The 15,689-nt window shown below is 46.5% G+C and overlaps 1 protein-coding gene across 1 annotated transcript in view; it reads left to right on the forward strand.

Annotated features, from left to right (window-relative positions):
* The window catches only part of nell1 (neural EGFL like 1), a 383,209-nt gene that overhangs the window by 88,035 nt on the left and 279,485 nt on the right, over positions 1 to 15,689 (forward strand). The window lies entirely within an intron of this gene.

The following is a 15,689-nucleotide window of genomic DNA, read 5'->3' on the forward strand; positions in this document are numbered from 1 at the left end:
GTCTCATTGGGCTTACTGAGCTCATTAGGCTAACGGGTGTCATTGGGCTAACTAGTCTCATTGGGCTAACTGAGCTCATTTGGTTAACTGGTCTTACTAAGCGAACTGGTCTCATTGGGCCAACTGGGATCACTGGGCTAACTGGTCTCACGGGGCTAACTGGTCTCATTGGTCTCACTGGTGAGATAGAGGGTTAATAGAGTATAATCTGTATTGGGCTGCCGATATAATGGCCCACTTGCGCTGATAATGGCACAAATACTGTAATAAACGACTCCGGGAATATATATTTGTATCACTTTCACACTGGCTGTATCATTTGAATCTTTCCGGAATATTTTCTAAGCCTGAATTCTGTGATTGAATTTGACATTGAGGAAGAAATATTTCCATAGATAAAGCGGCCCATAAAGCGCAGGTAGTGATTTTCTCCCGGCCATTCCGGATCAGAGGGAATTCAGTTTGAGTAAATGATGGGAACGTCTCGAAAACATTCTATATCTCTGTAATTTGGGCAAAAATCAGCGCGGAGACGGCAAAGCGGCTGAGACTGCGAGGGGGGATTTGGGAGTCGGCGCAGACGGGGGCTTTTCTGTGGGATCAATAATGGTTTATAGGAACATTCTGGAGCCGGAGAGGTGCCGGTTAAGATGATATTTGAGTCGCTTTATTGTTATGGTTCTGAAACGGAGCCAGTAAATATTCTGCCGCGGAAAAACTCACTGATGTGCGAACGCTCGACATTGATTTATATCATTTTATCAGCCCGGAACGTCTTCCCAGTCCGTAAATTAGGGCTTTATTGGCCGAACGTTGCATTTCCAGCCCTGTTTGTCAGCTGCGCAACTTTAATGCAATTCCACTTTATTTGCCTTTTGTTTGTCGATGGCTGGGGGGGGGGGTGTTAGAGCAGCAGAACCGGGACACTGCAGTGCTGGATGGAACCAGCTGGACAGAACCAGCGCCAGGGTCTCACTTTATATCCTGGGCCAGTGCTTCTCTTTCCCCAAATATGCACCGGCCTGGGGTACTTTCCTTATCAGCCCCACTATATGGCACCGGCCTGGGGTACTTTCCTTATCAGCCCCACTATATGGCACCGGCCTGGGGTACTTTCCTTATCAGCCCCACTATATGGCACCGGCCTGGGGTACTTTCCTTATCAGCGCCACTATATGGCACCGGCCTGGGGTACTTTCCTTATCAGCCCCACTATATGGCACCGGCCTGGGGTACTTTCCTTATCAGCCCCACTATATGGCACCGGCCTGGGGTACTTTCCTTCTCAGCCCCACTATATGGCACCGGCCTGGGGTACTTTCCTTCTCAGCACCACTATATGGCACCGGCCTGGGGTACTTTCCTTCTCAGCACCACTATATGGCACCGGCCTGGGGTACTTTCCTTCTCAGCGCCACTATATGGCACTGGCCTGGGGTACTTTCCTTCTCAGCGCCACTATATGGCACCGGCCTGGGGTACTTTCCTTCTCAGCGCCACTATATGGCACCGGCCTGGGGTACTTTCCTTCTCAGCGCCACTATATGGCACCGGCCTGGGGTACTTTCCTTATCAGCACCACTATATGGCACCGGCCTGGGGTACTTTCCTTATCAGCACCACTATATGGCACCGGCCTGGGGTACTTTCCTTATCAGCACCACTATATGGCACCGGCCTGGGGTACTTTCCTTCTCAGCACGACTATATGGCACCGGCCTGGGGTACTTTCCTTATCAGCGCCACTATATGGTACCGGCCTGGGGTACTTTCCTTATCAGCGCCACTATATGGCACCGGCCTGGGGTACTTTCCTTCTCAGCACCACTATATGGCACCGGCCTGGGGTACTTTCCTTATCAGCCCCACTATATGGCACTGGCCTGGGGTACTTTCCTTCTCAGCACCACTATATGGCACTGGCCTGGGGTACTTTCCTTCTCAGCCCCACTATATGGCACCGGCCTGGGGTACTTTCCTTCTCAGCGCCACTATATGGCACCGGCCTGGGGTACTTTCCTTATCAGCCCCACTATATGGCACCGGCCTGGGGTACTTTCCTTATCAGCACCACTATATGGCACCGGCCTGGGGTACTTTCCTTATCAGCCCCACTATATGGCACCGGCCTGGGGTACTTTCCTTATCAGCGCCACTATATGGCACCGGCCTGGGGTACTTTCCTTATCAGCGCCACTATATGGCACCGGCCTGGGGTACTTTCCTTATCAGCCCCACTATATGGCACTGGCCTGGGGTACTTTCCTTATCAGCACCACTATATGGCACCGGCCTGGGGTACTTTCCTTATCAGCACCACTATATGGCACCGGCCTGGGGTACTTTCCTTATCAGCCCCACTATATGGCACCGGCCTGGGGTACTTTCCTTATCAGCGCCACTATATGGCACCGTCCTGGGGTACTTTCCTTCTCAGCGCCACTATATGGCACCGGCCTGGGGTACTTTCCTTATCAGCGCCACTATATGGCACCGGCCTGGGGTACTTTCCTTATCAGCCCCACTATATGGCACTGGCCTGGGGTACTTTCCTTATCAGCACCACTATATGGCACCGGCCTGGGGTACTTTCCTTATCAGCACCACTATATGGCACCGGCCTGGGGTACTTTCCTTATCAGCCCCACTATATGGCACCGGCCTGGGGTACTTTCCTTCTCAGCGCCACTATATGGCACCGGCCTGGGGTACTTTCCTTCTCAGCGCCACTATATGGCACCGGCCTGGGGTACTTTCCTTATCAGCCCCACTATATGGCACCGGCCTGGGGTACTTTCCTTCTCAGCGCCACTATATGGCACCGGCCTGGGGTACTTTCCTTATCAGCCCCACTATATGGCACCGGCCTGGGGTACTTTCCTTCTCAGCGCCACTATATGGCACCGGCCTGGGGTACTTTCCTTCTCAGCCCCACTATATGGCACCGGCCTGGGGTACTTTCCTTCTCAGCCCCACTATATGGCACCGGCCTGGGGTACTTTCCTTCTCAGCCCCACTATATGGCACCGGCCTGGGGTACTTTCCTTCTCAGCCCCACTATATGGCACCGGCCTGGGGTACTTTCCTTATCAGCGCCACTATATGGCACCGGCCTGGGGTACTTTCCTTATCAGCACCACTATATGGCACCGGCCTGGGGTACTTTCCTTATTAGCCCCACTATATGGCACCGGCCTGGGGTACTTTCCTTATCAGCGCCACTATATGGCACCGGCCTGGGGTACTTTCCTTATCAGCACCACTATATGGCACCGGCCTGGGGTACTTTCCTTCTCAGCACCACTATATGGCACCGGCCTGGGGTACTTTCCTTCTCAGCGCCACTATATGGCACCGGCCTGGGGTACTTTCCTTATCAGCGCCACTATATGGCACCGGCCTGGGGTACTTTCCTTATCAGCGCCACTATATGGCACCGGCCTGGGGTACTTTCCTTATCAGCCCCACTATATGGCACCGGCCTGGGGTACTTTCCTTATCAGCCCCACTATATGGCACCGGCCTGGGGTACTTTCCTTCTCAGCCATGTTATTGGGTGCAGCTGGGGAGCAACTATGGATCAAAGGTGGAAAGTTGGTTGGCAGGACATAGTGAAGAAAGAAGGTTTTGGCTGCATCCGCACCGCTCCCCAGATGGTTAACTCAGCCGGGCCCCCTCGTATCTGATATAGGGACCCTAAATATATTTGGTTTTGGGGCCCAGGCTATGCCGCTGCACTAAAGCATCGCTAATGAGAAGGGAGATTTTAGAGAATGGGGGAGTAGATTGGCACTTTGTGGGGGAGGGGGGGAATGATGCGTTAATCATCGTTTCATTAACGTGTGGGCTCACAGCATTAGCTGGATACTATCATCCAAGCAAAAATGTCATGTGTGCTAATAATAACATGATGTACAGCTGGGAAAAAGGAGATTAGTTCATCAAAATGTCTATGAAGAGTTGCATGAATGGATGTGTGAAGAGTGCTGAAACTGTCGGGGTACAGATGTTAGAACAGCATTGTATGTAGCAGACAGATGGTGTCGAAGGCCCCCGCCTCTGTTTAGGGTTCCTCCACTTTAACATGAATGGCCTCTTTTACACCTCTTTCAATCCAAAATTTGGACGCTGCTATTCTCCATCCCTTGTCTTTTAGGTGTAGAAATACAGCAGAGTCCTGGGCCTGTAGAGTTTGCCCTCCTATGTTCAGCCATTCGCTTGGGGGGCAGTGGCTTTGTCTCCCCAATGTAAAGGTCTGTGCCCTCCTCGCTACACTGGGCTGCGTATACAACATTGCTTTGCTTTTCCTTTGGTGTTGGATACAAGTTTTTGTCTCAGTGAGTTGCTAGGTGTCTCCCCGACACTCCTGCTACATATGGGGGTGACTATATTGTGCCTACTGTATCTCAGGACGGTTAATTCTTTTGGGGTTCCTGTTGGGCTTAGTTGCTGTTGTTTTGACACAGGCTCAGTCTGGGGGGGCCGCAAGCTTTCAGTGCTCCTCTGAGATGTTTGCGTTCCGTGTCCCTTGGACTCAGTATCTGTTGTCACACTTGTGGTGTAGAGTTCTAGAGTGGGTTCCCTGTATACTTCTGTGTTCAAGTTGCCCCCCTCTTGGATGGATATCAAACATGGACATCCTCCCTTGTGAACTTGATGTTATTGCCCATTGAGTTAATGGGTTCTGAAAAGGCCGCCTCTTCATTGGATCTGAGTTTAACCCAAGTGTCATCTACGTACCTGACCCAGTGACTCGGTGCAGTCCAATTAAATGTGAGTAGGGCCTTCCTTTCCTCTTCCTCCACATACAAGTTGGCTACAATGGGAGGAACTGGTGAACCCATTGCACAGCCATGTTTTTGCCTAGGACTGAGCTTCGTTCTGCTGCTGAGGGTGTAATCTCGTTGTACAATTGCCCCTGGGGTAAGTATACATGTGAACAGCGACATCATATGATTCCATTGTTTCTTCTGCCTCTACTTTAACTCCTTGGTTACAATCTTGGTGACAAACTCTGGCATTTTGGATATGATGCACCATTTTACCTACCAATATGGCCAAGATGTTGGCCAAGTATTTTTTTTTCCCCTCCCTCTAAATTTGTTTATATTGGATATTTCATCAAAATGTTATTTTTCTTAGAGCCAATTATTATGTGTTTGTGATTCCAAACCTCCCCACAATGTGGTTTTACACCAGTCAGAGTTTCATCCTGAAAAGAGGCAGGGCTTAAGGATAGGGGGGTTCGGTTTGTGGCAGGATGTGGGTGTGTCTGGGTGTGGTAAGGCTTGGCCTGGGATTACTGGAAGCAGGACAAAAAAACAAATGGCGTTCCATAGGAATTAATTGCATTTTACATGTATTTTTGAAACTAAACATGTATTGAAAATGGCTTTTGTTGGGCAGAATTCGGCTAAAATTGTGTAAATTCCCCTCCGCTGGCATTATTGAATGCTACCGTGCCAACGCCATAGCTTCCATATTAATCTAGGTCAGTGTTGTTGCCATAGCAAACGTAGCTCCTGCTTAATGGCTGCCGATAGAACCAGGCGCTTGATCGGAGGAGGCGCTTTGATCCCCATATTGCTTAGTACATAAGCCGAGCGCATAAAGTTCAGCCGTCGCTACAATAACAATTCCTGGTGCTTTTATCTCCCCGCATCCGGCTGCCTCTCTGCAAACAATTACTGAGTATTCCTAATGCTAAAAAGGCAACGGCAATGGGGGTAATTTCTCTATATCTGTCTGTCCATAGTTATAAGGGGGTGGAGCAAGGGGTGTGGCCATGGTGGCTGAGGTGTAACAGGGACATAACAGTGCCACCAGAATGTCCAAAAAAATCACTTGGACTTAATTTTTGGGAATCTGTATAGTTTGTATTTTTTCACCTTGTATGAGCAGTTTTAGTACTAATGTGCTCAGTCACCCCGCTATAGTTCCAGGGGTACCCAGGGCACAAATAAGCACTCACCCCAAATCCCCCCCTAACTGGCCTTCAGGCTGGGCCCCCTTAGCCCATAACAAGGTTACAGATATATAGAAACATTGGGGTAACAGTCACCCCGCTATAGTTCCAGGGGTACCCAGGGCACAAATAAGCACTCACCCCAAATCCCCCCCTAACTGGCCTTCAGGCTGGGCCCCCTTAGCCCATAACAAGGTTACAGATATATAGAAACATTGGGGTAACAGTCACCCTGCTATAGTTCCAGGGGTACCCAGGGCACAAATAAGCACTCACCCCAAATCCCCCCCTAACTGGCCTTCAGGCTGGGCCCCCTTAGCCCATAACAAGGTTACAGATATATAGAAACATTGGGGTAACAGTCACCCCGCTATAGTTCCAGGGGTACCCAGGGCACAAATAAGCACTCACCCCAAATCCCCCCCTAACTGGCCTTCAGGCTGGGCCCCCTTAGCCCATAACAAGGTTACAGATATATAGAAACATTGGGGTAACAGTCACCCCGCTATAGTTCCAGGGGTACCCAGGGAACAAATAAGCACTCACCCCAAATCCCCCCTAACTGGCCTTCAGGCTGGGCCCCCTTAGCCCATAACAAGGTTACAGATATATAGAAACATTGGGGTAACAGTCACCCCGCTATAGTTCCAGGGGTACCCAGGGCACAAATAAGCACTCACCCCAAATCCCCCCCTAACTGGCCTTCAGGCTGGGCCCCCTTAGCCCATAACAAGGTTACAGATATATAGAAACATTGGGGTAACAGTCACCCCGCTATAGTTCCAGGGGTACCCAGGGCACAAATAAGCACTCACCCCAAATCCCCCCCTAACTGGCCTTCAGGCTGGGCCCCCTTAGCCCATAACAAGGTTACAGATATATAGAAACATTGGGGTAACAGTCACCCTGCTATAGTTCCAGGGGTACCCAGGGCACAAATAAGCACTCACCCCAAATCCCCCCCTAACTGGCCTTCAGGCTGGGCCCCCTTAGCCCATAACAAGGTTACAGATATATAGAAACACTGGGGTAACAGTCACCCTGATATTCATCTATAGGTACCCCAAATCTCTCCTTAGTTGGCCTTTAGACTGGGCCTCGCTATTTACCCCAGTGGATGGGTAGATTCTGCACTAATGCCCTTTAGTTTTTGGCTCAGAGCGACTAATTTGCTGCAGTCGGAATGACTAAACTCCAAATGGAATATCTAAGTGAATGTAATTTAACATCATTCAGATTCCCATCCGGCCGCTCCGCGTTCCCTATTAGCCGCGTATCCCTTCCCCGCCTGGCGAGTCGCGCTCTGCGCCCAGTTCTGCACAACAACATAAGGTGCGTCAGCAGTTCCAAGACGTGGGTAATAACGAAATGGGTTTTATTTTAGGAAAAAGAACTTTATCTTCCCCGGCGCTTAAGTGCGACGCTTTCTCTGATCCGTACAAATCAAACATTTCCCAGGTTCCTTTGTTGCCCCTATAATAAGACAAAGTGCCCCCTGTGACCGCGGGGTCTGCTGTATATATAGTTACCCCACTGGTCAGAATTCCAAATTAGGAAATCTGGACAGGGCTTGAAAGTGAATGGCACGACAATCAGCCAATCAATGATCACTATGTCATATCACCGCCCCCCCATGTCATGGAACGACCCTCCACCCCTGATGTCAACTGCCCTTCCCCCAAAGCCATTGGCCCCAGTCCGTTCCCAGAAGTGTCAGTGGCACCCTAGTGCCACCCTAATAGGCAATACGCTTAATGCAGAACCGGCGGTTGGAGTGACTGAGCGCCACAGAGCGCTACTACATGGAAGTGGCACCTTATTATACAAGTAGCTTTAGGCTAATAGCCCACGGAACGAGTTAGTCGCCTATGATAGATCTCTGCTACCGTGGGCAACTAACAAGGGCAAGTGGAAAGTCCATAGCCTTAATGATTTTTTTTTTTAATGGCAGAGCAATTACAGTCATAAATGACCCCTTGGATTGTTAATCAGCCCCTTCTCCAACCAAGAAACTGCCTTGCAAAGCATTGTGGGAAATGTAGTCTTGCCTGGGACATTTGTTGTGCAGTCTGGCACTTCCACTGTAGCTGCAGCGGCCCAGTCTTGCTTTACGGCAGGGATTGTAGATCAGCACTCAGTATCTTTTAATTAAAGGGGAAGTTTGCCTTACTGCTTATAGCCGGGAGAGTGGAAGAGATGAGTGAGGCAGATCTCGTGTAACCCCCCATCTGTCACAGACAGGAGAATTGGTGTCGATGGAGGGGGGGGGGACGTTGCTTTGTGTCTTTCTTTGAATTTGGCCCAAGTGTCTGGCAAGGGCACACGAAGACGAATGACTTGTTTAATGGCTCCGAGAGAGAAATTGGCCCAATATATCAATTTCAAAATAAAAGTCTTGTCAAGTGCACGGGTGTCATTGATACTGGGACTCTCTCACTGACAGTCATTACTCGGGTTATTTACCCCCCCCCCCAAAAAATAATATTCTCAGGACATGTTAGGAGCTGGACATGAAAAATAACTCGCTAAGAATAAGAATAACCCATATAAACCATAACTAGTCAGCATTTCGATACATCACGTTAGATTGGTTGCTAAGGGTTACTAGACTGTACGGCTGCCTTTTACATTCTGCTGATTTGTGAAGAGTTATTTGTCGTTGCATCTTGTCCGTTAATCTCAGTAATGCCGAGGGTTAAATCCGCCTCATGTTTTGGGGAGACAATTTAACCCTCAGTGGGGCATTTTGTACTATTGCTGAGTGGGGTTGCTTTGTTCATACAATGGTGTTTCGCGTTCATTTTGATGGGAAATATTGATTCCAAGCCCAGTAAAAAGTAGCGCAAATCACTTATTGTATCGGCCTTTCTGCAAATACATTGCCGGCTTATTGTGTCGCTGTTGTTATGTGTATTGAGCTCTGAATGGGGAGAAAGAGTACAAATATTGATTTTAGCCCACCCTTGTGTGCAATGTGTATCAGTCTATTTATTAGCTGTGTGGGACTTACACTGGGTGGGGAGGTTCTACTACTGGCGGGTCAGACACCATCTCCAGGCACCATCTCTCCCTACTATACCTGCTATCCCACAGCCCCAGTCCCTTCCCAGAGGCTATTATCCCCCCACTGCTACTATAGGCACCATCTCTCCCTACTATACCTGCTATCCCACAGCCCCAGTCCCTTCCCAGAGGCTATTATCCCCCACTGCTACTATAGGCACCATCTCTCCCTACTATACCTGCTATCCCACAGCCCCAGTCCCTTCCCAGAGGCTATTATCCCCCCACTGCTACTATAGGCACCATCTCTCCCTACTATACCTGCTATCCCACAGCCCCAGTACCTTCCCAGAGGCTATTATCCCCCCACTGCTACTATAGGCACCATCTCTCCCTACTATACCTGCTATCCCACAGCCCCAGTCCCTTCCCAGAGGCTATTATCCCCCCACTGCTACTATAGGCACCATCTCTCCCTACTATACCTGCTATCCCACAGCCCCAGTCCCTTCCCAGAGGCTATTATCCCCCCCCACTGCTACTATAGGCACCATCTCTCCCTACTATACCTGCTATCCCACAGCCCCAGTCCCTTCCCAGAGGCTATTATCCCCCCACTGCTACTATAGGCACCATCTCTCCCTACTATACCTGCTATCCCACAGCCCCAGTCCCTTCCCAGAGGCTATTATCCCCCCACTGCTACTATAGGCACCATCTCTCCCTACTATACCTGCTATCCCACAGCCCCAGTCCCTTCCCAGAGGCTATTATCCCCCCACTGCTACTATAGGCACCATCTCTCCCTACTATACCTGCTATGCCACAGCCCCAGTCCCTTCCCAGAGGCTATTATCCCCCCACTGCTACTATAGGCACCATCTCTCCCTACTATACCTGCTATCCACAGCCCCAGTCCCTTCCCAGAGGCTATTATCCCCCCACTGCTACTATAGGCACCATCTCTCCCTACTATACCTGCTATCCCACAGCCCCAGTCCCTTCCCAGAGGCTATTATCCCCCACTGCTACTATAGGCACCATCTCTCCCTACTATACCTGCTATCCACAGCCCCAGTCCCTTCCCAGAGGCTATTATCCCCCCCACTGCTACTATAGGCACCATCTCTCCCTACTATACCTGCTATCCCACAGCCCCAGTCCCTTCCCAGAGGCTATTATCCCCCCACTGCTACTATAGACACCATCTCTCCCTACTATACCTGCTATCCCACAGCCCCAGTCCCTTCCCAGAGGCTATTATCCCCCCACTGCTACTATAGGCACCATCTCTCCCTACTATACCTGCTATCCCACAGCCCCAGTCCCTTCCCAGAGGCTATTATCCCCCCACTGCTACTATAGGCACCATCTCTCCCTACTATACCTGCTATCCCACAGCCCCAGTCCCTTCCCAGAGGCTATTATCCCCCCACTGCTACTATAGGCACCATCTCTCCCTACTATACCTGTAACATGCCTGTAACTCACAATAGATAATATTCAGTGCAGAAGTCGGAGGGGGAGAGATAAGAGAGAAGCAGATGTTCCCTTCGTGTGTTTGATAGAGAGGAAATGACATTTCCCACCTGAACGTGTTGCTAATGAAACAGACCCCGGCGCTGAGCACAAACGCACTGACCTCCCTGTGTAACATTTACATAAAGCCGTTTCTCTCAGTTTTTACAATTCTGCTAAATAAATTCTGCCATGGGGAGCTGGGGATTTCATCGTAATCTCCTACATCTGCACCCCCCCCCAATGGTATTGTCACAATTTGTATTGTTAGTATAAATATAATTATCTGCTGATACACGTGTAGTTCTGAGATTAAAACTACAACCTGGGCCATTCATTAATCTGCTGCAATTACAACCAACCAGTGAGTCTGCTGAAGTGACACTATGGCACCCCCTACCCATATGTATAAATACAAATATACAGAGAGGGAATGTTCTGGGCACACAATAAGCTGTACCCCCATACTGTACTGTCTAAGGGAAACACTATGGCACCCCCTACCCATATGTATAAATACAAATATACAGAGAGGGAATGTTCTGGGCACACAATAAGCTGTACCCCCATACTGTACTGTCTAAGGGAAACACTATGGCACCCCCTACCCATATGTATAAATACAAATATACAGAGAAGGAATGTTCTGGGCACACAATAAGCTGTACCCCCATACTGTACTGTCTAAGGGAAACACTATGGCACCCCCTACCCATATGTATAAATACAAATATACAGAGAAGGAATGTTCTGGGCACACAATAAGCTGTACCCCCATACTGTACTGTCTAAGGGAAACACTATGGCACCCCCTACCCATATGTATAAATACAAATATACAGAGAAGGAATGTTCTGGGCACACAATAAGCTGTACCCCCCATACTGTACTGTCTAAGGGAAACACTATGGCACCCCCTACCCATATGTATAAATACAAATATACAGAGAAGGAATGTTCTGGGCACACAATAAGCTGTACCCCCATACTGTACTGTCTAAGGGAAACACTATGGCACCCCCTACCCATATGTATAAATACAAATATACAGAGAAGGAATGTTCTGGGCACACAATAAGCTGTACCCCCCATACTGTACTGTCTAAGGGAAACACTATGGCACCCCCTACCCATATGTATAAATACAAATATACAGAGAAGGAATGTTCTGGGCACACAATAAGCTGTACCCCCATACTGTACTGTCTAAGGGAAACACTATGGCACCTCCTACCCATATGTATAAATACAAATATACAGAGAGGGAATGTTCTGGGCACACAATAAGCTGTACCCCCATACTGTACTGTCTAAGGGAAACACTATGGCACCTCCTACCCATATGTATAAATATATATTGCTTTGTTAAAAACACATTTGACATCTTTGATGAAAGGAGGTCACTAGTTCATTACTGGGGGGGGGGGCAATAACAAAACAGATGCAGTTGAATCCCTTGGGAGGTAAAACTGTCATTCCTTGTTCTCCTGACATTACATTGGGACAGACCTGAAGCTGAAAAACTGCTCTGACTGACATCTCTTTGGGTTGGACACCAGCAGGGGGTCCCCTAGTGCATCATGGGATTTTAGCGGGGGGGGGGCATAGGGGTGTCAGAAATGACAGATTAAAATCTAAATGCGCTGGACAATAAAGGCCCCTTGTTTGATTGATTGCACGAATGTCGCCGGGGTCTGTCCCTCGTTTCCCGTTGGCCGACGTTCTGTGATGATTCTGTTTCGGCGGAACGTTTTATTATTTCCCTGTCACTTGTCTGGACGTCTGCGCGACATGCGTCGCCCTTTTGGGTCACCAGTCTCCGCTACATTGCGTCGCGCTCGGGTTCCGCTCATTTTGTTGAAATAAAATCTTCCAGTTTTTTTTACGAGCAGCAGAGAAACATATAAACGTATGGTATTTTAGCTGCTATCTTGTTACTAGGGTCTTATTTACCCTAGCAACCAGGCAGTGGTTTAAATGAGAGATGGGAATATGAATAGGAGAGGGGCTATATAGAAAGATAAGTAATAAAAAGCAAGAGTAATAGTTAATTTGTAGTCTTACAGAGCAATAGGTTTTGGCTGCCGGGGTCAGTGACCCCCATTTGGAAGCTGCAAAGAGTCAGAAGAGAAAGGCAAAATGTTAAAAAGAACTATAAAAAATAAATAATTAAGACCAGTTGCAAAGTTGCTAGGAATAGGGCATTCTATATATACTGATAGTTACTGTAAATAAACCCAATGGGATTGTTCTGCCTCCAATAAGGGGTAATTATATCTTAGTTGGGATCAAGTACAGGTACTGTTTTATTATTACAGAGAAAAGGGAATCATTTAACCATTAAATAAACCCAATAGGGCTGTTCTGCCCCCAATAAGGGGTAATTATATCTTAGTTGGGATCAAGTACAGGTACTGTTTTATTATTACAGAGAAAAGGGAATCATTTAACCATTAAATAAACCCAATAGGGCTGTTCTGCCCCAATAAGGGGTAATTATATCTTAGTTGGGATCAAGTACAGGTACTGTTTTATTATTACAGAGAAAAGGGAATCATTTAACCATTAAATAAACCCAATAGGGCTGTTCTGCCCCAATAAGGGGTAATTATATCTTAGTTGGGATCAAGTACAGGTACTGTTTTATTATTACAGAGAAAAGGGAATCATTTAACCATTAAATAAACCCAATAGGGCTGTTCTGCCCCCAATAAGGGGTAATTATATCTTAGTTGGAATCAAGTACAGGTACTGTTTTATTATTACAGAGAAAAGGGAATCATTTAACCATTAAATAAACCCAATAGGACTGTTCTGCCCCCAATAAGGGGTAATTATATCTTAGTTGGAATCAAGTACAGGTACTGTTTTATTATTACAGAGAAAAGGGAATCATTTAACCATTAAATAAACCCAATAGGGCTGTTCTGCCCCAATAAGGGGTAATTATATCTTAGTTGGGATCAAGTACAGGTACTGTTTTATTATTACAGAGAAAGGGGAATTATTTAACCATTAAATAAACCCAATAGGGCTGTTCTGCCCCCAATAAGGGGTAATTATATCTTAGTTGGGATCAAGTACAGGTACTGTTTTATTATTACAGAGAAAAGGGAATCATTTAACCATGAAATAAACCCAATAGGGCTGTTCTGCCCCCAATAAGGGGTAATTATATCTTAGTTGGGATCAAGTACAGGTACTGTTTTATTATTACAGAGAAAAGGGAATCATTTAACCATGAAATAAACCCAATAGGGCTGTTCTGCCCCAATAAGGGGTAATTATATCTTAGTTGGGATCAAGTACAGGTACTGTTTTATTATTACAGAGAAAAGGGATTATTTTAAACATGAAATAAACCCAGTAGGGCTGTTCTGGCTCCTGGCCTTCTGTAATCCTGAGCTTTGTGGATAACGGGTTTCCAGATAATGGATCACATACCCGTACTTTCAATTAACGATGGCAGTAATACACAACACCTGTGACTTAAAGGGTAAGTGTGCCAGTATAAAACAAATGCAGTTAATTGCAGGGGACATTTAATAAAACATAGACAAAGTATCCTTTATAGCACAATAAAATAAAACAAGATTGAAGTTCCCCTTTAATCTGCCCCTGAGAAGCCTTTGCTCACTGATATTTTGCTCCTGTGTATTTATTTAATTTGCCCTTTGCCTGAAAGCAAAGTCAGAGGCTGGTCGGGGGCCCTTACAAGTCACAGGTCGGGGGGGGCTAAGTAATAAGTTCAGCTGAGATTTTGATGGATGTTCCAGGCGTCTCTATGTTCTCGCTTCAGGGGAATCTCATATGAATTATTGGCTCTTTCTATCAGCGCTGACTTCTCTGTCTCCAGTCGCTGCAGATTATTTCATCTCAGAGCTACAGACTCGCTCCGGGGCGCAAGGTTACTGTTACTCAATGGGATGTTCCGTCGTATCAGGAGGCGGAGCTGCCTGTGCAGGGGGTGGGATCAGGCGATGGGACATACCATTCAGTTACAGGGGGGTGATGGACTGTGGGACTGTTTAAAATGCAGTGAGGTACCCTTTGGGGATGCCTTTTGTTTTATTTGAAAACACCCCTTGACTGTAATGGATTTGGAGGAAGAAAAAAAGTTGCGTGTAAAAAAAAAGTCGCCTGTTGACTTCAATGTGTTTCGCAAATTTTCCGCCGTTTTACAAAGTTTTCAGCAGTTTCGAGAATTTTGCACTGTTTTGCTCTTCACTGTTCACCATTTGAGTGATTATTGGTAACAGCAAGATAATAAAATGCATATAGGGAATATAATGTGTATGGGGATATATTGGATATAAGGAATATAATGGATATAGGGAATATAATGGATATAGGGAATATAACGTGTATGGGGATATATTGGATATAAGGAATATAATGGAAATAGGGAATATAATGGATATAGGGAATATAATAGGTATTGGGAATATAATAGGTATAGGAAATATAATGCATATAGGGGATATAATGGGAATTGGGATTATAATGTGTACAGGGAATATAATGGGAATGGAGATATAATGTGTATAGGGAATATAATGGATATAGGAAATATAATGCATATAGGGGATATAATGGGTATAGGGGATATAATGCGTATAGGGAATATAATGGATATAAGGAATATAATGGATATAGGGAATATAATAGGTATTGGGAATACAATAGGTATAGGAAATATAATGTGTATAGGGGATATAATGGGAATTGGGATTATAATGTGTATAGGGAATATAATGGATATAGGAAATATAATGCATATAGGGGATATAATGGGTATAGGGGATATAATGCGTATAGGGAATATAATGGATATAAGGAATATAATGGATATAGGGAATATAATGGGTATTGGAAATATAATGGGTATAGGGAATATAATGTGTATAGGGGATATAATGGGTATAGGGGGTATAATGCGTATAGGGAATATAATGCATATAGGGGATATTATGGGTATAGGGAATATAATATGTATAGGGAATATAATGCATATAGGAGATATAATGAAGATAGAGAATATAAAGTGTATTGTGGATATAATGTGTATAGAGAATATAAAGTGTATTGTGGATATAATGGGTATAGGGAATATAATATGTATAGGGAATAAAATGGGTGTAGGTGATATAATGTGTAAAGGGAATATAATCTGTATAGGGGATATTATGGGTATAGGGAATAT

This window comes from Xenopus tropicalis, chromosome 4, assembly GCF_000004195.4.
Source record: "Xenopus tropicalis strain Nigerian chromosome 4, UCB_Xtro_10.0, whole genome shotgun sequence".
In the NCBI taxonomy this organism is placed as follows: Eukaryota; Metazoa; Chordata; class Amphibia; order Anura; family Pipidae; genus Xenopus; species Xenopus tropicalis.